The sequence below is a fragment of the Elephantulus edwardii genome, unplaced genomic scaffold (assembly GCF_000299155.1).
Source record: "Elephantulus edwardii isolate Elephantulus edwardi_28Jun2011 unplaced genomic scaffold, EleEdw1.0 scaffold00149, whole genome shotgun sequence".
NCBI classification, from domain to species: domain Eukaryota; kingdom Metazoa; phylum Chordata; class Mammalia; order Macroscelidea; family Macroscelididae; genus Elephantulus; species Elephantulus edwardii.
Genome location: NW_006399899.1, coordinates 1,835,865 through 1,851,716, shown reverse-complemented (window position 1 = coordinate 1,851,716; position 15,852 = coordinate 1,835,865). Strand labels below are relative to the sequence as shown.

The window sequence follows — 15,852 nt, the reverse complement described above, 5'->3', positions numbered from 1 at the left end:
ATTCATCTCTCCTTCAGCATCCCAAAGATTAGCACATGTTCTGCTTAGCTAGATAATAAAGTGGCAAACACGCGGCACCACTGACGACACAGGACAGTTGCCTATAAAACTAGACTCCTGATGCTGGGCTCCAGCTTCGTTCTCTCACAGACCATCATCCTCGTCCGGGAGAGCAGTTGTCTGCGCAACCTCTAAATCGTGCTCATATTGTGCTGCCAAAGCTGGGTCCATGACAACTTCTGGTGGGGCAAGAGCAGGCAGGGCAACAAACTCCAAGTTAGGTTCTCCAGTTAGTTTTCTAGCAAGCCAAAGGAAAGGCTTTTCAAAGTTGCAGTTACTTTTGGCAGAAATATCATAGTACTGAAGATTCTTCTTTTGGTGGAAAACAGTGGATTTTGCCTTAACTTTCCTGTCCTTAATGTCCACTTTATTGCCATACAACACATTGGGGATGTTTTCACATACTTGAACCAGATCTCTATGCCAGTTAGGCACGTTCTTGTAGGTAACTAACTCTCAATATTACATCAAACATTATAATGGCACACTGGATGGACTTGGATATAATAGCCATTCCCTCAGTCCCCCAAATTTTTCTTGGCCAGCTGTACCCCACACAGTGAATTTAATCGGTCCTCTGTTGGTGTGGAAGACCAGAGGATGGACCTCCACACCCAAGGTAGCTACATACTTCTTCTCGAATTCACCAGTCAGATGACGTTTCACGAACGCCGTTTTACCAGTACCACCATCACCCACCAACACGAGTTTGAAATGGACTTGGGAGTCTCCTTGGGCGGCCATCGTGATGGTTCTTCCAGAAGCATCTCTGGGAGCCGTCTGACTGACAAATTTTATAACATTATTTACAATACAAATACTATAATGGCATTCTCTCACTTCCTCTTGTAATTCTCATTTTCATTAATCTTTCAATTTTATTCTTTCCTGCCTTTTGAACATGATTCTTTTGCAAATGTTGTTCTTTTGACCATAAATAGTTGTTGGTACTAAAAATTATGTGTCTTCTCTATGTTCACTGTAAAGGCTGTCTACTTATTGGTTAAAAGTTGAGCCATGGGAATGAGTTTTGGTACAGGTTCAAAGAGTGACTAAGTTTCAAAGTCTCCATGGGCTCCACTAGTACCTATCAGATCAGTAAGCCTGGTAATTTTATATTTAGATTTTGTTCCCTATTTTCCTCTACTCTGTCAGAAATCTTATACTATGATGCCTTTTAGGTCAGTGGCAACTGATAACTACCTTCTAGTAAAGTCTGATCTCAGTGACAAGGAAGTCCTTTGAATTAATTGTTTCAGTACATTTCTTTTTCTTTTTATTCCTTCTTCTTTGTTACAGACAAAGAAAGACCAATAGCTCAAAAGCTATTCAGAACTCAGTCACTACCCACTAACATGGAACGTAGACAGCGTTGTTTTGGACTATGTTAAATCAATTCATCTTAGTGTTCCCCAAGACTATGATTTCAAGACCCATTTACAGTACTTCATTTACTCAGTGTTTGCTTAGGATTATGAAGCTTATATAGCATTTCATCCTGTTGGTTTTGAGAGATATATAATTAATAGACTATATATAATATAATAAATATGGAACAATACAATAAAATATTAAATAGGGAGCTCTGATGACTTGATGGTAAGAAATTTTGCTACCAATGTAAAGGTCCTCCAGTTGCTCCATGAGAGAAAGATGTGCAATCTCCTCCTGCATTATTTACTACCTCTTAAAACTATTTGCAGGGTCAAATGCTGTTGGTTCTGACATGGTGGTATACAACAACAATGTGAATATAGACAAATAATTTACCAAAGGCATGTATGGTTATGGATACTGGTGTTGTTATGTGCAATCAAGAGAAGTATGACTCCTAGGCACCCGCTGAACAACAGATCAAAACCTTGTCTTATCTTGTGCCATCCTGACCACCTCTGACATACTTAAGTCAATCTGTCTTCCTTTTTTGGTAGAAGGTCTATCTTTCTTTCAATGACCGTACACCTTTCGAAGCATGTTGCCCCTCTCTAAGGAAAAGCCTCTCCTAACAATATGCCCTAAGTATATGAGCCAAAGAGTCACAGTCACAATCTTTGCCTCCAACAAGCACTCTAGCTGCACTTTCTTCAAGACATACCTTTCTGTTTTGACAGTGCATGGTATATTCAGTCATCTTCTCCAACACTGACAGTTCCAAGGCATCAATTATTCTTCTGTCATGTTTATTCACTGTTCAGCTCTCAGATGCATAACAAATGATTGAAAAGACCATAGCATGAATCAGGCACACCTTAGTCTGCAAGTGACATCATTGTTTCTCTGTAATTTGGAGAGGTATTTTAGATACCTCTTTTTTTAGAGCAGACTTTCCCAAAGCAATACATCTCCTGATTTTCTCACTGCTGGTACCAATGGTGTTGGTTGTGGGTCCAGGTTTTCTTCATCTATCATGATGTTTCCTATTGTTCTATTGATAAGGATTATTGTTTTCTTGATTTTGAGATGTAATCTGTATCAAAGGTGACAGCTTTAGATCTTCTGCAGCAAACACTTAAGTTTTCTTCACTTTCAGCATGCAAGGCTGTGTTATCTGCATAACTCAAGTTGTAGATGACAATCTTCCTTTAATCCTGGTGCCATGTTCTTCATAGAGTCTAGATTCTCGAATTGTTTTCTCAGCCTACAGATTGAATAAGTGTGAAGAAAAGCCTTGATGCACACCTTTCTGATTTTAAACGTTGCAGCATTCCATTGCTCTGTTTAGACAAGAGTTTTTTGTTCTAGGTATAAGTTTCATATGAACATAGTTGAGTACTCTAGGATTCCCATTCTTCTCAATGTTAGCCATAATTTGTTATGATCCACACAGTCCAATACCTTTGCATAGTCAATAAAGCATAAATAGAAATACTTCTGGTATTCTATGTTTCCAGCCGAGATCCATCTGACATCAGTAATGATATCCCTGGTGCAATAGCCTCTTCTAAATCCATATTGAACTTCTAGCAGTTTCTTGTCAATATACTGTTCTAGAAATTTTTTAATGATCATCAGCAATATTTTGCTTTCATGTGATATTAATTATAGTGCTCAATAATTTCCACATTCCATTGGATCACCTCTGTTGGAAATGAGAACAAATATGGACCTCTTCCAGTCAGTTAGTGAGATAGCTGTCCTCCAAATTCCCTGGCATAGAATTGTGAGTGCATCCAGGGCTGCATCTGTTACTTGAAACATGTCAATTACTTTCCCATTGATTCCTGGGGCCTTATTTTTTTTGTCAGTGCCTTCAATACAGTTTGAGCTTTTTTCTCCAATACAATTGGTTTTTGATCATGTGGTACTTCTTTAAATTTTTCAGTGCTGACCAATTCTTTTTTGATACAGTGACTCTGTATATTCCTCTCACTTTCTTTTGGTCCTTCCTGGATGATTCAAGATTTTGCCCATAGCATTTCTCAGAATTTAAACTAGAGTGTTAAAATTTGTTTTACAGTTCTTTCCGCTTGAGAAATGCTGAACAAGTCTCCCTTTTTTATTCTGCAAGTCAAGTTCTCTGTACATTCTGTTGTGATACTTTTGTTTATCTTCTCATGCTGACTTTTGGACTCTTCTGCTCAGCATCTCTTCCCTTTATTTTGTATTACTGATGATCTAATGAAATGTTCATAGTTTCTTCTAATATAAATGACTGGGTTTTTTTTCTTTCTCCTCTATCTTTGTAATTATATTTTGCTCTGTTTATAGACAATATGTTTGATGTCAACCCACTATTCCTCTGGTCTTTGATCATTGGTGTTCAATGTCTCTATACATTCTTGACAGATTTTAAATTCTGGTAGAATAGACTCAAGATCATATTTTAGGTTTTTTTAGACTTGTTTTTATTTTTTTCTGCCTCAGTTTGATCTTGTACATGAGCAATTAATGATGTGTTCCACAGACAGCACCTGGCCTGGTTTTGAGTGTTCCAACAATTACTTCCACAAATGTAGTCAGTCTGGTTTCTGCGTAGCTCATCAGGTAAGGTCCATGTGTAAAGTCACTGTTTCTGTTTTTTTAAAAGGATATTTGTTATGAATAAATTATTGATCATACAAAATTCAATCATTCCATTTCCAGCCTCATTTCTGTCACCAAGTCTGTACTTTACAACTACCCTTGCTTCTGCACTGTTTCCAACTTGTGTGCTCCAGTCACAAATTATTATTAATGCATTTTGATAACACATTTGATCAGTTTAAGAAAGTAAATATTGGTAAAATAATATTCTCAATTTTTTCCTCTTTTACTTTGGCTGGTGGTGTTCATGTTTGAAAAACAGAGCTCTGTCAATGCAGAAGACTGTCAAGTCATCTCCATCCAAGTTTTGAGGTTTTGGTCCCTGAAACAGCTCCAGTAATCAGGAAGTCAGCTGTGTTGTCTCCATCCTGCCTTTTGGGCCTTGGACCTGTAAGCAGAGGTCTGGCAATGAGAAAGCCGGTTGAGTCATCTTCTTCCGGCTTTGGGGCCATGATCCTGAAGCAAAAATCTAGCAAGGAGGAAGTCAGGTGAGATATACCCCATTCAGTTTTGGGTCCTTGAGCCTCCCGTACTAAGCACTCTCACCAAAGATTAAATTGAGTCACTGTCCTTGCATGTTGCCCATGCTACCCCTGCTGCCCAATATTTGTCCATATCTAACCTGCCCACTATTCAAGAGCTGGGAGAGAAATTCTTCCTTGCAATGTCCTCAGATTTCAGCCTTTTTGGTGAGAAACTTCCTCAGGGACTGTGCTGTGAGTTATACTAGACTCAACGGCACCTAACTAGAGCTAGTCCTTGGAGCATTCTCAAGGGGGTACCAGTGGGTACAATCCCCAGCTCTCCAATAGGGTTCTTGTCCAGGTGCTCTAGGAGGGGGAAAAGAAAGAGCTGAAAAGATGTTTAGCCAACACAGCTGTGCTAAGAATGAAATGAGAAGTAAGGGAACCAAGTTAGAGCCAACATAATACAGATGCAGATTACATTGTGGAAGGGTAGGGGTACCTCCATCTACTTGGAAGGCTGCTCTGGAGTTGAAGATATTATTAGTCAACTTCAGGGCTCCTCTCTCACCCTTCAGAGTGGCTCTTCTTTATTAATGCCAGGAGGACACAGAGTGATTGTCTAAAAACACTTGTAGATCCTTGCTGTTATGTCATGTTGAGTTGTCTGTGATTGATAGAGATAGTATGTACAATAGCTCTGAACTCTGTCCTATTCTGAACCAATACCACTCTCTCCAACACACCTATACCCATTACCCTGGTGTCTTCCTCTTCTGCATTGTCCCTCTACTCTTCCAAGAATGCTGTCCTTCTCCCAAGACTAGTACCTTCTAGAAACATGCCCAAAATATGTGAAATGAAGTTTACAAATCCTTTCCTCCAAGCAGCCTTTTGGTTTCACCCTTCTCAGGACAAAACTGTTTGTTTTCTTGGAAGTCCATAGTGTGTTCAGTACTCTTCTCCAACACCGCAAGCAAAACTCATCAATTCCTCTGCTATCATCCTTAGGCATCTTCAAGTTCTCTAATGTATAGCAAGTAATTGCAAAGATCATGGCCTGGATCAGGCACACTTTAGTCTCTAGACTAACATCATTGCTTTTCAGCACTCTGGAGAGGTCCTTGACAATAGATTTTCCCAATGCAATTAGTCTTTTGATTTCCTGACTGCTGATACCAAGAGTGTTGATTGTGAAGCTGAACAAGCTGAAATTTTAGTAACAATTTCAATCTTTTCTCCATTTATTATGATGCTTCCAATTGGCCCTGTGGTGAGGATTATTTCTTTCTTGAAGTTGAGCTTCAATACATATTGAAGACTGCAGTCCTTGACCTCAGGTGCTCCTTAGTTCTAGCAAGCAAGGTTGTTTATCTGCATAACACTGGTTTTTGATGAGTTCCTCCAATTCTGATGTCACATTCTTCCTCATAGAATCCAACCTCCCGTAAGTTTTCTGTAAACACATTGCAAAGGTAAGGAGATAGGATATATTTTTTATACTAGTATATTAGAATTTATTTGTTGCTAGTATTTCAGGATTTTGTAATGTTTATGTCTGTTGATGGCACTGAAATTTTATAATTAGTATTAATATCTCACAGAGCAAATATTCCCAACTTGTTCTTATGCAAGGCTAACTTGGCTATTCTTTACCTTTTAAATAGTCATATCAATGTCTGGAAACCAACCTGGGACAGACCTCCAAATACTCATACTGGGTAAAAATGAAGCTGAAGAAAATCAGAATTAGTCCACAAGACCCAAAGCACAACCTGAATATACTCCACCTGAATTTAAGAATCACCTCAAGAACATATTAGAGGCATTGAACACCAATTATCGAAGACTAGAGGATCTATGAGATAACATCAAGGATTCCATGCATGAAGAGAGGGGGGAAAAGTGACAGAAAAGATAGAGGGGACACAGGGGGAAAGAAAAATTAAAAAGGTATTCAGAAGAAATCATAAAATTACACCAGTGTTTCAAAATGCCAAAACAAAAAAAAAAAAGAGATGGCAAAATCAAAGAGCTGAAAGACTAAGTATTTTAATAAAATGTGTGAAGAGTTGGAGTCAGAGAAGAAAAAGGGAAGAACTCAGTCGGCATTTCTAAAGCTGAAAGAACTGAAAAACAAATTCAAGCCTTGAGTTGCAATCCTGAGAGATGCTATGGACAAAATCCAGAGTGATCCAGGAAGGAGCAAAAGAAGGTGAAAAGAATACAGAGAGACATTGTTCCAAAAATAGTTGGTCGACATTGAAAAATCTCAGAAAGTACCACATAATTAAGAGCCAATCATACTGAAGGAAGAAGTTCAAAGGGCATTGAATGCATTGGCAAAAATAAGACCCCAGAAATTGATGGGATATGAATTGACATGTTTCAACTAACATATGCAGTCCTGGATGTCATCAGTCTATGCCAGGAAATTTAGAGTACTGCTGTCTTGCTAACTGGCTGGAAGAGATCCATATTTATTTCAATTCTCAAGAAAGGTGATCCAATAGAATGCGGAAAGTATAGAACAATATGATTAATTAAGCAAAATAGTCCTAAAGATCATAAAAAACATGCTAAAACACATCATTGAGAAAGAACTGCCAAAAGTTTATGCAGAATTTAGAAGTAGTTTTGGAACCAGGATATCAATACTTACGTTAGATTGGTCCTGGCTTAAAGCAGAAAATACAGAAGAAAAATTTTTTTTACTTGATTGTGTTTTATTGATTATACAAAGTCATAGGACTGTGTGGATTATATCAAACTATGACTAACATTGAGAAGAATGGGAGTCCCAGAAAAATTAGTTGTGCTAACGTGTAACAACTGTAATCTTCACTATGGATTGAAGACCAACATAGAAAAAAAAAATATTTTCTTACCACTGGGCCAATTGGCAACAGTATGATAGATAGATAGATAGATAGATAGATAGATAGATAGATAAGAAATAGAGGTTGTTAACAGTTACAGCTTGCATGGCTCCACAATCAAGATTCTTAGCATCAGCTGACAGGAAAACAAAAGATGAATTGCACTGGGAAAATCTGCTGTCAGGGACATCTCCAGTGTACCGAAAAACAATGATGTCAGGCTAGAGACTAAGGTGTGCCTAATCTAGCCCATGATCTTCACAATTATTTGTTATTGTTATGCTTCACAGAGTTGGACAATGACTAAGGATGGCAGAAGAAGAATCAATGCCTTTGAATTGTGGTGCTGGAAAAGAGTCGTGAACATACCATGGACGGCCAAGAAAAAAAAAAATCTGTCTTGGAAAGGGTAAAACCAAGACTCTCTTTGGAGGCTGGGGTTCTGAAGCTCCATCTCATATATATTGAGCATGTGTCCCAGAGAGACCGGTCCTTGGAGAAGGACATTATGGTTGGAAGGGTCGAGGGATAGCTTAGGAGAGGAAGACTCCAGATGAGATGGATTCATACAGTAACTGGGACAATGGGGTTTGATGTGCTAGAATTGGTGAGACTAGCTCAGGACAGGGCAGGGTTCAAGGCTCCTCTACATAAGGTCACTATATGTCATAGTTGATGTGACAGCACGTAACAACAACAACAATGTGTAATCTATATCTAGATGAAAAAGTATTGGTTTTAAAATAGCAAAGAAACACTGCATAATTTAAAACCAGGAACAATGTACAACAAAGATGGATCTTTTCTCCATGCCTTTTCAGTCTGTATGCTGAGCAAATAATTCATAAAGCTGGACTCTGAAGAATAATGTAGTATCAGATCAGAGCAAGACTCATCAACAGCCAGTGTTATGCAGATGACACAACTTTGCTTGCTGAAAATAAGCAGGACTTGAAATGCTTCCTGCTAATATCGAGGACTATAATCTTTAAAATGAATTACATTTCAACATCAAGAAAACAAAGGTCCTCACTGCTGGGTCAATAGACAACAAAATAAGTTAGATAGAGAAACTATTGAATAAACTTTGAGTATCTGGAATTTTTAAATATTTTGTACATTTTTGTTTAATTTAAATTTCATTTTCTTACTTGTTTGTTACTTTAATGTTGACCTCATGTCCAGAGGGATTTCCAAACACACGTGTTCATTTTGTTAGTTCATCCAAACAGTGGGGATTTCTATATTAATAATCAGATAATATAATATACAAATAATTCCATTTTTTCTTTCAATCTTCATAACTTTTTTAACTGATAATTCTAGTTAATATAAATGAAATCTGATGTGAACTGTTTAAAATTTAAGTACAAATTATAATGTTTAATATTAACTTTTTGTGAATTTTTTTTAACCAGAAGAAAGACATTTCACTTTCTTATTTGTGAATGAAAATCAGGCTGAATTTTATCAAACACTTTTTCTACATCTTCTAAGAGAAACATGTAATTTTTCTTTTTAATAATGTGCTAGTTGCATCCACTGAATTTTTAATGCTAATACATAAGCTTGCATTCCTAAAATGAAACGAACTTGATCATGGTGCTCTCTTTACACTTCTACTATAGTGTTACATTAAATTGGACAATGTTGTTGTTGTTGATATGTGCCGTTGAGTCACTTGTGACTCATAGCCACCCTATGTACAACAGCCCTAAACTCTGCTCTGTCCTATGCCAATCGCACTGTCTCCGACACACTCATCCTGATTACCCTAGTCACCGAACCAATCCACCTCCTAGAGTGCCTTTCCTTTCTGCGCCGTCCCTCTACCCTCCCAAGCATGATGTCCTTCTCCAAGGACTGGTCTCTCCTTACAACATGACCAAAGTATGTCAGATGAAGCCTCAGAATCCTTGCGTCCAGGAAGCCGCCCAGTTTTACCCTCTCCAGGATGAATCTGTTTGTTTTCTTAGCAGTCCTTGGTACCCTCAATACTCTTTTCCAGCACCAAAGATTGTTTAAAAGTTTTGCTTCCATGCTCATGAATAAAATTGGCCTATATTTTTTCTTTCTTATCATACTTTTGTCATATTTTACATCCAGGTTTTGCCAACCTCAAAATATAGTTTTCTCTTTTTTAACTCTTCTCTCAAATATTTTGTATATTCTCGGGTGCACCCTCCAGAATCTTCTTATAGGAAGAATTCATTCATTTGGTTAAACTTTCCATGTCTAGTATTTGTCTTTTCTTTTACACACAACTTCGCATCTTCAATATCCCCTCTAAAAAGTATTCAATGATCTTTGAAAATTCAGTCTGATTATCTTTTTGAAAAATTGAGATTTGGATATGAGTTTATAAATTGTTTTCCCTTTCATCCACGTTTTGGTTCATGTAATAATTACAATGTTCACATTGTAATTCCACTCTTCTCACTTCTTACCAGTGATTCTCATTTCCATAGCACATTCAGTCCATTTTTGTTGAGCACAATTCACTTAGAATAGTTTTATGTAATTTATATTTGCCTTTAAATTTGCCATCTCATCATGTGATTTTCATTTGCCTTGTTTTGTGTTGGTCTCTCTTTTTTGTTGTCTGTCTCTTTTTTAATTCTAGATACTTATTTTTATCATTCTATTTTTTTTTTCCTTTGATATGTTATGGGTTTTAGACGTTGTTCCTTTTCTTCAGGTGTGGTTTCTCTTGCCTTTCAGTTTGGTAGTACAGTTTTCTCTGGTAAATATAATATTACAAAACATGACCCAATAAACACTTAAAATGTGTCTGTGCAATAAAGTTTCCTCTATTTTCTGTTATTGTCATGAAAAGGAGAAAGGAACTGATATAAGGTGAGGATGGCTGAGTCAGACTTCTATTTGTTTCATAAAGGGGAACTGTCCCCATTAATAGTATTCACAGGAGCAAACAGATAGTTGCTATATCAAACACACCACCTCCTATGCTCCTGCACCTATTTCCAATGATAATGGGGTTTGATACTCATTGTTGACTCACAGACTTTACTTTCAGTTGTGGTACTAAGACTATGGTTCATTAGGAAAATAGGTTGTGACACTGATGTGTCAAATGCGATAAGGGTTAGCTATTGTGGACAGTGTTTGGTGGCACTCCCCGGTTGAAACAAGCATGGAAGCAGGAATGGCATCCACTTCCGTAAATAGCTTGACTTGGGAAACCCTATGAATCTGGAGAAAGGATGAACGTCATGCACACAAGTGTCGAGGATTTCATTCATAGGGTTACTATGAGTTGCCTATGACTCGACGGAACTTAACAAGTTACTGAGTTACTATTGCTGTATTTCATACAGAATTATTGTTGTCTGCATTATTATACTAGAGTACAGAGGCTTATGGGTCAAGCCTGCCTTCACAATTTGGAACAAAGAGCACGCCTGGGGCAGGAGGGAGGAGCCAGGACACATGTGGTCTAAAGTCTCTCAGAGGGCAATCATACCACGCAGGTACGAATAACTATAAATCCCAGAAGCTCGTGGGTCAAGCCCTAATCTACAAAATTCATCAGCCTCCCCTGGGAAACTCTTGTAGCAGAAATAGAGGAGAAGATGCCCTGTGGCACAAGAAGTCAATCCTGGAGCAGAAGTTCAAAATTTTTAAAGGCAAGAGATACTGCTCTTACAGGAAGAAACTGGAAGCACGTTGAGGCATGAGAAATCACAAAAGCCAGAGAGATTGACTAGATAGGGGAGATTGTTGTTGAATGGAATAGGTGGGAGTAGAAATAAATGCTGGTGGAGCAGTGCAAGGGGAGAATCTATTGGGTTTTTTTCTACTCCTGGGAAGTATCTTTAATCTGCTCTTCTCTGTAAAATGCTTGTCTGTCAGATAATGTTCTAAATCTGAGCAATCACATTAAGAAAGACTCAGAAGAAGAATTGGCCATCCACTTCCAAAATAGCAGACCTTTGAAAACCGTATGTACAACAGAACACACTTAGACTAGCAAGTATGGCAACTGATGCTGAGCCCTCAAGTATGGAAACACATAGAAGGAGGAACAGCTGTAAGCCGACACTAGTGATGGGAACATGGAATGTAAGAACCATGAATGGAGGAAAACTGAATACTGTTAAGAAAAAATGGAGCGCATAAATATTGACATACTAGGTATTGGCAAAATGAAATGGACTGAAATGGGATATTTTGAGTCAGAGGATCATATTATTTACTATACTGGAGATGAAAAGGTGAGGGAAAATGGTGTCACTTTCATAGTTAAAAAGCCATTTCTAGATCCACCTTGAAATACAATGTTGTGAGTGACAGGATAATATCCATATGCATACAAGGAAATCCAGTGAATACGACCATCATTCAACTATATGCACCAGCAACAAGAGCCAAAGAGGAGGAAAGAGAAGATTTCTACCAACTTTTGCAGTCAGAGATTGATCGAATATGCAATCAAGATGCATAATGGGTGACTGGAATACAAGAGTTGGAAATAGAGAAGGATTAGCAGTTGAAAATAGTGGACTTGGTGACAGAAATGAAGCTTGAGATAGGATGATAGAATTTTGCACAATCAATGACTTATTAATTGTATATACATTTTATAAGAAACACAAATGCAGGCTATAAATATGGATTTCACCTGATTGTATGCATAGGAATCAGATCAATTGCATCTGTGGAAAGAATCACTGGAGAAGCTTAAAATCAGCTGTGAAAACTAGGCCAAGTGTTGATTGTGGAACAGACCACCGAACACTCATATGAAAGTTCAAGCTGAAGCTGAGGAAAATTAAATCAAGTCCACAGGAACCAAAATTTGATGGTGAGTCTATCCCACCTGAATTTCAAAACCATCTTAGGAACAGATTTGAGGCCTTGGACTTTAATGAGCGAAGACCAGATGACCAGGGAGGGTATCAAGAATATCACCCAGAAAGAATGCAAAGTATCTTTACAAAGGCAGAAAAGGAAGAAAAGGCCAAGATGGATGTCAGAAGAAACTCTAAATATCACACTAGAGCACTGAGAAGCCAAAAGAAAGGGAAGAAAACAAGATATTAAGGGGTTGAACAGAAGATTTGAGAAGGCAATGAGGGAAGACAAAGTATTAAAATAAAATGTGCAAGGAGCTGGACTCAGAAAATCAAAAGGGCTGAAATAATTGAAGAACCTAGAGTTGCAATACTTAAGGATGCTTGGGCAGAATATTAAATGATGCAGGAAGCATTAAAAGAAGATGGAAAGAGAATACAGAGTCATTGTACCAAAAGGAATTGGTGGACACAGAAGAATTTCATGAAACAGTGTATGAGTAAGAATCTGTGGTGATGAAGGAAGTTCAAGCTGTTCTGAAAGAACTGGCAAAAAACAAGGCCTCAGGAATTGATGGCCACCGATTGACATATTTCAACAAACAGATGCTGCTCTGCATGTGCTCACCAAGTTGCGCCAAGAAATCTGGAGGACAACCACCTGGCCTACTAACTGGAAGAGATCTATATTGCCATTCCAAAGAAAGGTGATCCAACAGATTGTGGAAATTATCAAACAATGTCATTGATATTACATGCAAGCAATATTCTGCTGAAGATCATCCAAAAAGGACTGAAACAGCACATCAACAAAGAGATGCCTGAAGTGTAGGCTGGATTTAGAAGAGTCCATGGCAACAGGGATACTACAGCGAATGTCAGATAAATCTTAGCTGAAAGCAGAGAGTATCAGAGGAATGTCCATCTATGTTTCATTGACTGTGCAAAGGCATTTGACTGTGTGGACCACAACATACTGTGGCTAATTCTGAGAAGAATGGGAATCCCAGAACACTAGATTGTGCTAATATGAAACCTATACTTGGACCAGGAGGCAATCATCAGAACAGAGCAAGCAAACACTGCATGGTTCAAAATTGGGAAGGTTGCATGTCAGGGATGTGTCCTATCTTCATATCTTTTCAATCTATATGCATAACAGATTATCCAGGAAGCTGGGCTCTATGAGAAGTGTGGCATCAGAATTGGAGGTAGACTCATCAACAATCTGCACAATGCAGATGGCACAACCCTGTTTGCTGAAACTGAGGAAGACCTGATGTGGTTTGCTGCAGAAGATCAACACTCTTGGTACCAGCAGCCAAATTAAAAGGAAATTGAAAGATGAATTACATTGGGAAAGTCTGCTATCAGAAATCTCTCCAAGGTACTGAGGAGCAACAATGTCACTCTGGAGAATAAGGTGTGCCTGATACATGCCGTGGTCTTTGCCATCACTTGCTATGCATCAGAGAGCTGAACAATGTCTAGGGATGATAGAAGGAAAATTGTTACTGGAGAACATTATTGAAGATTCCATGGACTGCTAAGAAAGCAAACAGGTTCAACCTGGAGAGGGTGAAGCCAGGCTGCTCCTTGGAGGCAAGGATTCTGAAGCTTCATCTGACATACTTTGGGCATGTTGCAAGGTAGGATCAGTCCTTGGAGAGGGACGTCATGCTAGGGACTGTGGAGGGACAGCGCATGAGAGGAAGACCCTCAATGAGATGGATTGATTCAGTCACTGGGGTAATAGGGATAGTCGTGTCAGAGACAGTAAGTTTGGCAAGAGATAGAGAAGGCTGTTGTACATAGGATCGCTATGAGTCACAAGTGACACGATGACACATAACAATAACATGTTGTTGTTGTTAAGTGCCGTCAAGTTGCAGGCGACTTATAGCGACCCTATGAAGGAGAGTCCTTGATGCTTGGTGCCTTTCATCCTCTCTCCAAGTTCATAGGGTTTTCCGGAGGCAAGCTATTATGGGAAACAAGCCTTCCACGCTTGTTTAACTGGGGAGATCCACCCCACTCTCAGTCCACATTGGGTAGCCAACCATTAATGCATTTGACACATCTGTGTCACAGTGTTCAGCCTCACAGCAACCACAAGTGACCGCTGTACGGCAACTTGTACACCAGGGCTATATGACCTAGAGGAATGTCTGAACAAAAACAATGCAAGACTGGCCTAAGGATTAGTACGTATTAATGTTAAGAATTGTAAAGAATATAGGCTGTATTCTTGTAAATACCTTTAACATTTTGTGGTTGTATTATGTACCATTGAGTCACCTGCAACTCATTATAGCCCTCTGTACAACAGCTCTGAAGCCTGTTCTGTCCCGAAGCAACCTCACTGACTCTTACACATCTTCCAACATTGATTGCCCCAGTCACTATATCAATTCATCTCATTCAGGGTCTTGTCTTCTTCTTCTCCTGATCTGTTCTGCCACCCTGCTAAGCATGATGACCTTATCCAAGGGTCTTTCCTGGACCCATGTCCAAACTTTGTGAGACAGAACTTCAAAATTCTCACCTTGAAGGAGAAACTTGGTTTCACCTTCTCCAAAATAGACCTGTTTTCTTGGTGTTTTATAGTATGTTCAAGACTCTTCTCCAAAACTGCAACTCAAAGTCATCTATTCTTCTGCCATCTTTAGTCATTGTCCAGCTGTCTGATGAATAACAATTGGTTATGAATACTATGGCCTGGATTAGGAGCACTTTAGTCTCTATATTGACATCATTGATTTTCAGTAGTCTAGGGAGCTCCCTGACAGCAGATTTACCAGTGCAATTGATCTTTTGATTTCCTTACTGCTAGTGACAGGAGTGTTGATTGTGGAGCCGAGAAAGCTGTAACTGTTGACAACCTCAATCAACCTCTTTTTCATCTATCATGGTGCTGCCCATCAGCACAGTCATGAGAATCTTTGTCGTCGTAATGTTGAACTTCAATCTATATTGAAGACTACATTCCTTGGCCTTCTACAGGAAGTTCTTCAGGTTCTCAGTTTCAGCAAGCAAGGTGTGTCATCTGAATAACATAGGTTGTGTATGAGTTTTCCTCTAATTCTGATGCCAAATTCTTCCACATAAAGCCCAGCGTCCCAAATTATCTCTTCTGCATGTAGATTGACAAGGTATGGAGGCAGAATCAATTTATGCACTCCCTGATTTAGAACCATGTAGGGTTTCCTTGCTCTGTTCTGAGGACTACTTCCTAGTCCAAGTATAGGTTTCACATAAGTACAATCAAGTGTTATGGGATTCCATTCACCTCAGGGTTAGCTGCAATTTGTTGTGATCACAGAGTCAAAAGCTTTTGCATAGTCAATGAAACATAGATAGACATTCTTCTGGTACTCTGCTTTCTAACAAGATCCATGTAACATGGGCAATAATGATGTCTCTAGTGGCATGACCTCTTCTAAACCCAGCTCATATTTCTGACAGGTCTCTGTCAATATACTGTGTGTATATATATATATATATATATATGTGTGTGTGTGTGTGTGTGTTGTTGTTGTTATTGTTATGTGCCGTCGAGTCGCCTGCGACTCATAGCTACCCTATGTACAACAGCCCTAAACTCCGCTCTGT

General features: G+C 38.7%; 1 pseudogene; it reads right to left on the bottom strand.

The window, feature by feature from the left end:
• Positions 1-144: 144 nt before the first annotated feature.
• Positions 145-804, bottom strand: LOC102856365 (annotated as a pseudogene).
• Between the last annotated feature and the right edge of the window lie 15,048 nt (positions 805-15,852).